The 6,063-nt window shown below is 34.9% G+C and overlaps 1 pseudogene; it reads right to left on the reverse strand.

Moving 5' to 3' along the window:
- Positions 1 to 410: 410 nt before the first annotated feature.
- Positions 411 to 1,270, reverse strand: LOC149849118 (APO protein 3, mitochondrial pseudogene; annotated as a pseudogene).
- Positions 1,271 to 6,063: the final 4,793 nt, after the last annotated feature.

Genomic DNA, 6,063 nt, shown 5'->3' on the forward strand with positions numbered 1-6,063 from the left:
GCCATTGCGTGAATGAAGTGAGTTTATCATGCAGAATATACATGTCACGTAAATGATGATTGAAGCTAAGAATGCAGAAGTAAAAAAAAAAATAAGAAGAATTCTATAAAAATGACAATCTTCATTATACAACATTTAATATTCACCGGCTTGATAAAGAAAATGACTTCTAAAGGTAGAAATAAAGCAAACTCAGGTAAGGAAACTAAAAAAATAGGTTAAACTGATTCAGACTCTAGAATGAATCCAATCCACAATATATAAAAGAAAACAACATGTACCTGGAATGCTACAGATGAGTTATAAACATGCAAGGATACTACATGATAATGGTGATCTGGGTGCACAGATGAGCGTATCTGTGAGAGGATGGCAGGGTTATCAGCTTGAATTTCATCAAATGGGTTCTATTAGGCAACAAGGTCCTCTTCATCTCGGTCAGGAGAGATGTCATTCAACTTCATCACGCTCCTATGTTCATCAGAAATCGAAGCACCACCCTGGATACATAGTTCAACAGTTGCTGGGGCTTTGCCATAGTACCTCTTGAACTCATTTAGCAGAGCAGGACCATTGGGGTTTGGCACATGCTACACTTAGTTCATTCCTAACACATCTTCCATTGTTACTTCCTGCCATACATGCAGGCTAGTGCGAAATTGACGCTTTTGTAGCCTTGCACATCCTCCCCTTGTGTCCCACAGGACCAGTCTCACACCTCAGGACAATACCCACATGTCTTTACAACATATTTCTTCATAATTTCCACTGCTTCATTTCTCATTATCAACCAGGACTCCAAGGTCTTGATGCTCAATTCATCTTCAATGGAATGGACAGGCCCAGTTCTTCTTCTAGTTGGGAAATTTGGCAAGTCTAGTCCTGCTTGAATGCAGAACTCTATAATAGCAGGCAGCCTCTTGACTCTGAATCTTTCATCGTGCACAATTCTTGGCTTCTTCGTCCTGTCATCAAGATGAAAACACCAGGAAAAAAAAAACCACAACATCTTCCACTTTACCCTTGATCCAGACAAGCATGTCACTCCTAAGACCACTGTTTGGGCCAACACACCCAACATGAACTTCTGAACAAAACCTGCATTCACTATCTTTGAGAAGCCATTAAGAAGGTTGGTTTTTGCTTGGTAAATTCGATGAGCAATGGGTGCAAGTTCTGGGATAAGTAAACCATTGTCAGGAGGTTCAAGTGTCCCACAAGGGTTTAATTTTCTTACTTCTGCCGTTACTCTTTGAATGAGTACTTTCATGGGTATTGGACATGACTTTCTTGTTACGACAATGAAGCCATACATGATACTTCAAGTACAAGGTTTTGATGATGAGCAAGTGGAATCAACTGCATTTCAGCTAAGGCTATGAAGAAATTGAAGAATTCGATGAAGAATCTTTGAAGACTAGTGTGCAAATGTTTAATTCATTAAAAGTCTTAGATTCTTGTAAGAGCCTTACTTAGAGTGCATATTTAGGTTGCATTTCACCTTAAAAGTCTTTAGAAAAACTTGTTTAAAAAGAACCCTCATGAAAATCTTTTTAGAAAACTCTTTTCTTAAATTTTCATGTTTATTAGTCGACCAATAGACTTACCAGTCGACTAATCCTTTCGCGCCATATTTTCTAAAAAGTCATTTTTGTCAAATTAGTCGACCGAAGGTTTTATCAGTCGACTGGACAGAATGTCTGTTTTCTCGAAAATTAGCAGCAGTCGACTAATGGTTTTTTCAGTCGACTGAATAGAACATGTGTTTTCTGAAAATTTAGCAGCAGTCGACTAATGCTTTTTATCAGTCGACCGAACAGAATGTTTTTTTTCAGAAGATTTTTTAGCAGCAATCGGCTAAAAGGTTTTTCTGTCTACTGATGATATTATCAGTCGACTGAGTTTCAAAAGTTCAGATTTTCAAACGGCTCGATTAACAGATCAGTCGACCGACGATAACTGTCAGTCTACTAATAACTAACTATTAGTCGACTAACTGATGTTTTAGTCGACTAATTTTGCCGTTTTCCTGAAACTTCAAAAAGACATGTCTTTTCATTTTTCAAATGTTTTGATAGTTCGAAATGGACAGTTTTGATACCCTTTCATACCCTCAACGTATGGAAAACTTTAACTATAAATATGAGTGCATTGTACACTCAACAACAACAAGAATTCAATCGATTTGAATCATTTACTTATTGCTTTTCACTCTTATTCATTCAAGTATTTGTTTTCTCACTCACGTGATATTTTCACTTCAGTTTTTCACTCAAATCACTTTGAGAGATAGTGAATTCATGAATAGAGTATTTCAACAACCTCAAAAGCCAATTGCATCTCATTTGCATTCAAAAGAAAGGCTCATAGGTTGTATTGTAAGTTGTTATTTCTTTTCTGTAAAAAGGACTCCTTGGTGTAAAGGAGTTGTTTGCTTTCAGTAGGGTTGTTACTGAAAGTGGGACCAGTTATGGTCTGTGTGATCTTGTAGTTAACAAGGTTGATAGTGGAAATCTCAAGCGGGTTTTGCTTGTGGACTGGATGTAGGTCGGGTTAGACCGAACCAGGATAAAATCTTGTGTTCTTTGTGTGTTTGCTTTTCAAATTGCAAAATCATTAAATATTCCGCAGACAATTTTTTTTTAAAAGCACTATTCACCCCCCTCTAGTGCTCGTTGCCTCGATCCTAGTGCACTTTCATTTGGTATCAGAGCACAGGTTTGCTATTACTTTGATTTGACCATCATCTAGCATGGCAACTACAACATCTCAGCACAAAGAAGGATGCTCCTCTGTTCGTCCTCCTTTCTTCGACGGAACAAACTATGGATACTGGAATGTAAGAATGACAATATTCTTGCAATCCATGGATCTCGATATCTGGAGAGTTGTTTCAGAAAAGTACCAAACTCCATCAATTGATTTCAGCCGATGGACCGATGATGAAAAGAAGATTGCTTCACTAAATGCCAAAGCCATGAATGCATTATATTGTGGCATTGACAAGGTAGAATTCAATCGCATCTCTCAATGCTCTACAGCAAATGAAATTTGGCATACTCTTCTAGTAACTCACGAAGGTACGTCAAAGGTAAATGAATCTAAAATTGCTTCTTTAGTTCATAAATTTGAATTGTTCAAAATGAAGTAAAATAAATCTATATCGGACATGGTAACTAGAATGACCGATATAACTAACACTTTGAAATCCCTTGGAAAAGAATATTCACAAGTGGATTTAGTCAGAAAGATTCTAAGGTGTTTAACTCCTGAATGGGAGAGAAAAACCACTGCTATTGAAGAAGCAAATGATCTCAATACTCTCACTCTTGAAGACTTAGTTGGTAACCTAATGGCATATGAGGTCCAACTTCAAGACAGACAAGAAGAAGAGCCTAAGAAGAAATCTCTTGCTTTTAAGGCTACTTCTGACTCAGAAAATTCAGAAGAAGACGAAGATGAAGATATTGCCCTCATCACAAGGCAATTCAGAAGATTCATCAAAAAGGGAAGATTTCAAAGAAAGGCAAAAAAAGCAGATTCTTTCATTCCCAATGAAGTAAAGTGCTTTAACTGCAAAAAGGCAGGACATATCAAGAAAGATTGTCCTCTTCTCAAAATCAAGCCCAAGGACCAATTCAAGAAGAAAAAGGCATTTCAAGCATATTGGGATGATAGTGACTCCTCTTCCGATGAAGAATCAAATGAAGAAGTCGCCAACATGTGTTTTGTAGCACAAAAAGATTCGGTAAGTCAATTTGACTATGATGAGTTATTTGAAGCATTTAATGATTTATATGCTAAATTTAAGAGTCTTAGTTCTAAAAATAAAGAGTTAAAAACTGAAAATTTAACTCTTGACTCTCAAAATAAAGTGTTACTTCAAGAAATAGAAGATCTCAAGAAGGAAAATTCTTGCCAAGCACTTGAGATAAAAGAAATTGGAGTTAGAACCAATTTCTTACAAAAAGAAATATCTAGTCTTAAAGAAAAGTCAAATGATCTTCTTTCTATAGTGACCAAATTCACAAATGGTCAAGAGAATCTAGAAAAACTTCTTGGTTCTAAAAAATGCTCGGTTAATAAAACCGGATTGGGATATAGGTTCTTTGATACTCAAAATAGACCAAACTATGTGGTGAAAAATCAAAGACATTATTCTCACCCTTTTGTTCATAGAACTAAACTTTCTAGTTCTAATAGAAATGCATCTAGATATGATTATTCTAGACATGTTTATTCTAAATCCTTTTATAGAAAGAATATTTATTATCAAAGGAAACCAAAATCCAAATGGATATGAGTTCCTAAGACTAACTCTCATGGACCCGAAAATAGAAAGGGGTCAAATGCTCTGTTTTCTGATTTTGTTGTAGGTACACAACATAAGGAGCAAATGGATATTGGACAGCGGTTGTTCCAAACATATGACTGAAAGGCCGAAGTTATTTTCCACCCTCCAAAATAAGGATGGAGGAACCGTCACCTTTGGTGACAATAACAAGGGAAAAGTGATAGGTATTGGTAATATTGGTAATCCAAAATTTCCCTTGATAGAAAATGTTCTTTTAGTAGATGGTTTAATGCATAATTTAATATCTATCAGTCAATTATGTGATAAAGGTTTTCATGTTTCTTTTGAAAATGATTTATGCATAATTTCTGATTTTCAATCTAAAAAGATCATTTTTAAAGGTAAAAGAAGAAACAATGTGTATGAACTATATCTAGATGAATTACCCTCTTTTAATGAAAAATGTCTTATTGTTTCAAATGAAATTCAATGGTTATGGCACAAGAGACTTGGACATGTTAACTTTAAAATGATTTCAAAGTTATCCAAGAATGATCTTGTAAGAGGTCTACCTAGAATACCATATAAAAAGGATCACTTATGTGATGCTTGTCAAAGGGGTAAACAAATCAAGAGTTCTTTTAAAGCAAAAGATATAGTTTCAACAGAACGTCCTCTTGAACTTTTACATTTAGATCTTTTTGGACCATCTAGAATTCAAAGTTTGAATGGTAGCAAGTATGCTTTTGTCATAGTAGATGATTATTCTCGGTTTACATGGGTGATTTTTCTAAAAAGCAAAAATGATGCTTTTTCAGAATTTTCTAAACTTTGTAGAAGAATTACAAATGAAAAGTCTACATCTATTATTAAAATTCGTAGTGATCATGGTGGTGAATTTGAAAATGAATCTTTTCTAAAGTTCTGTGATTTACATGGTATATCTCACAACTTTGCTTTTCCTAGAGGGGCTCCACAAAATGGAGTTGTTGAAAGAAAAAATAGAACTTTGCAAGAATGTGCTAGAACCATGCTTCAAGATAAAAATTTACCAAAATACTTTTGGGCTGAAGCAATTAATACAACATGTTATGTCTTAAATCGTGTTCTTATTCGACCAATTTTACATAAAACATGTTTTGAATTGTATTATGATCGTATACCAAAGATCTCATATTTCAAAATTTTTGGTAGTAAATGTTTCTTGTTAAATACCAAAGATAATCTTGATAAGTTTGATTCAAAATCAAATGAATCAATATTTCTTGGATATTCTTCTAGAAGTAAAGCATATCGTATTTTCAATAAAAGAACATCTTGTATTGAAGAATCTTTACATGTTGCATTTGATGAGAATTGTGAGCAGGTTATACCTCTAAGCGAAGGAGAAGAAGTAATACTTCAAGAAGAACCCTTGATAGAGAGTACTTCTCAAGAAAATATTCCTCTTCAACCGGTTTGGAAAGAAGTTCCTAATCATCCACATGAACAAGTTATTGGTGAAATAAAGAGTGGTGTCCAAACTAGAAGGCAGTTAGAAAAATATATTGCAAATGTTGCTTTCATATCTAAATTAGAACCAAAGAATATCAATGAGGCTTGTGTTGATGAATTTTGGCTTTTGGCCATGTCTGAAGAACTTAACCAATTTACTGGGAATGATGTTTGGGATCTAGTTGATAGACCAAAGGATCATCCGGTAATTGGAACAAGATGGGTCTTTCGAAATAGGCTGGATGAAAATGGTGAAGTCATTCATAACAAAGCAA

The sequence above is a fragment of the Nuphar pumila genome, chromosome 1, assembly GCF_984573655.1.
Source record: "Nuphar pumila chromosome 1, dmNupPumi1.hap1.1, whole genome shotgun sequence".
NCBI lineage: Eukaryota > Viridiplantae > Streptophyta > Magnoliopsida > Nymphaeales > Nymphaeaceae > Nuphar > Nuphar pumila.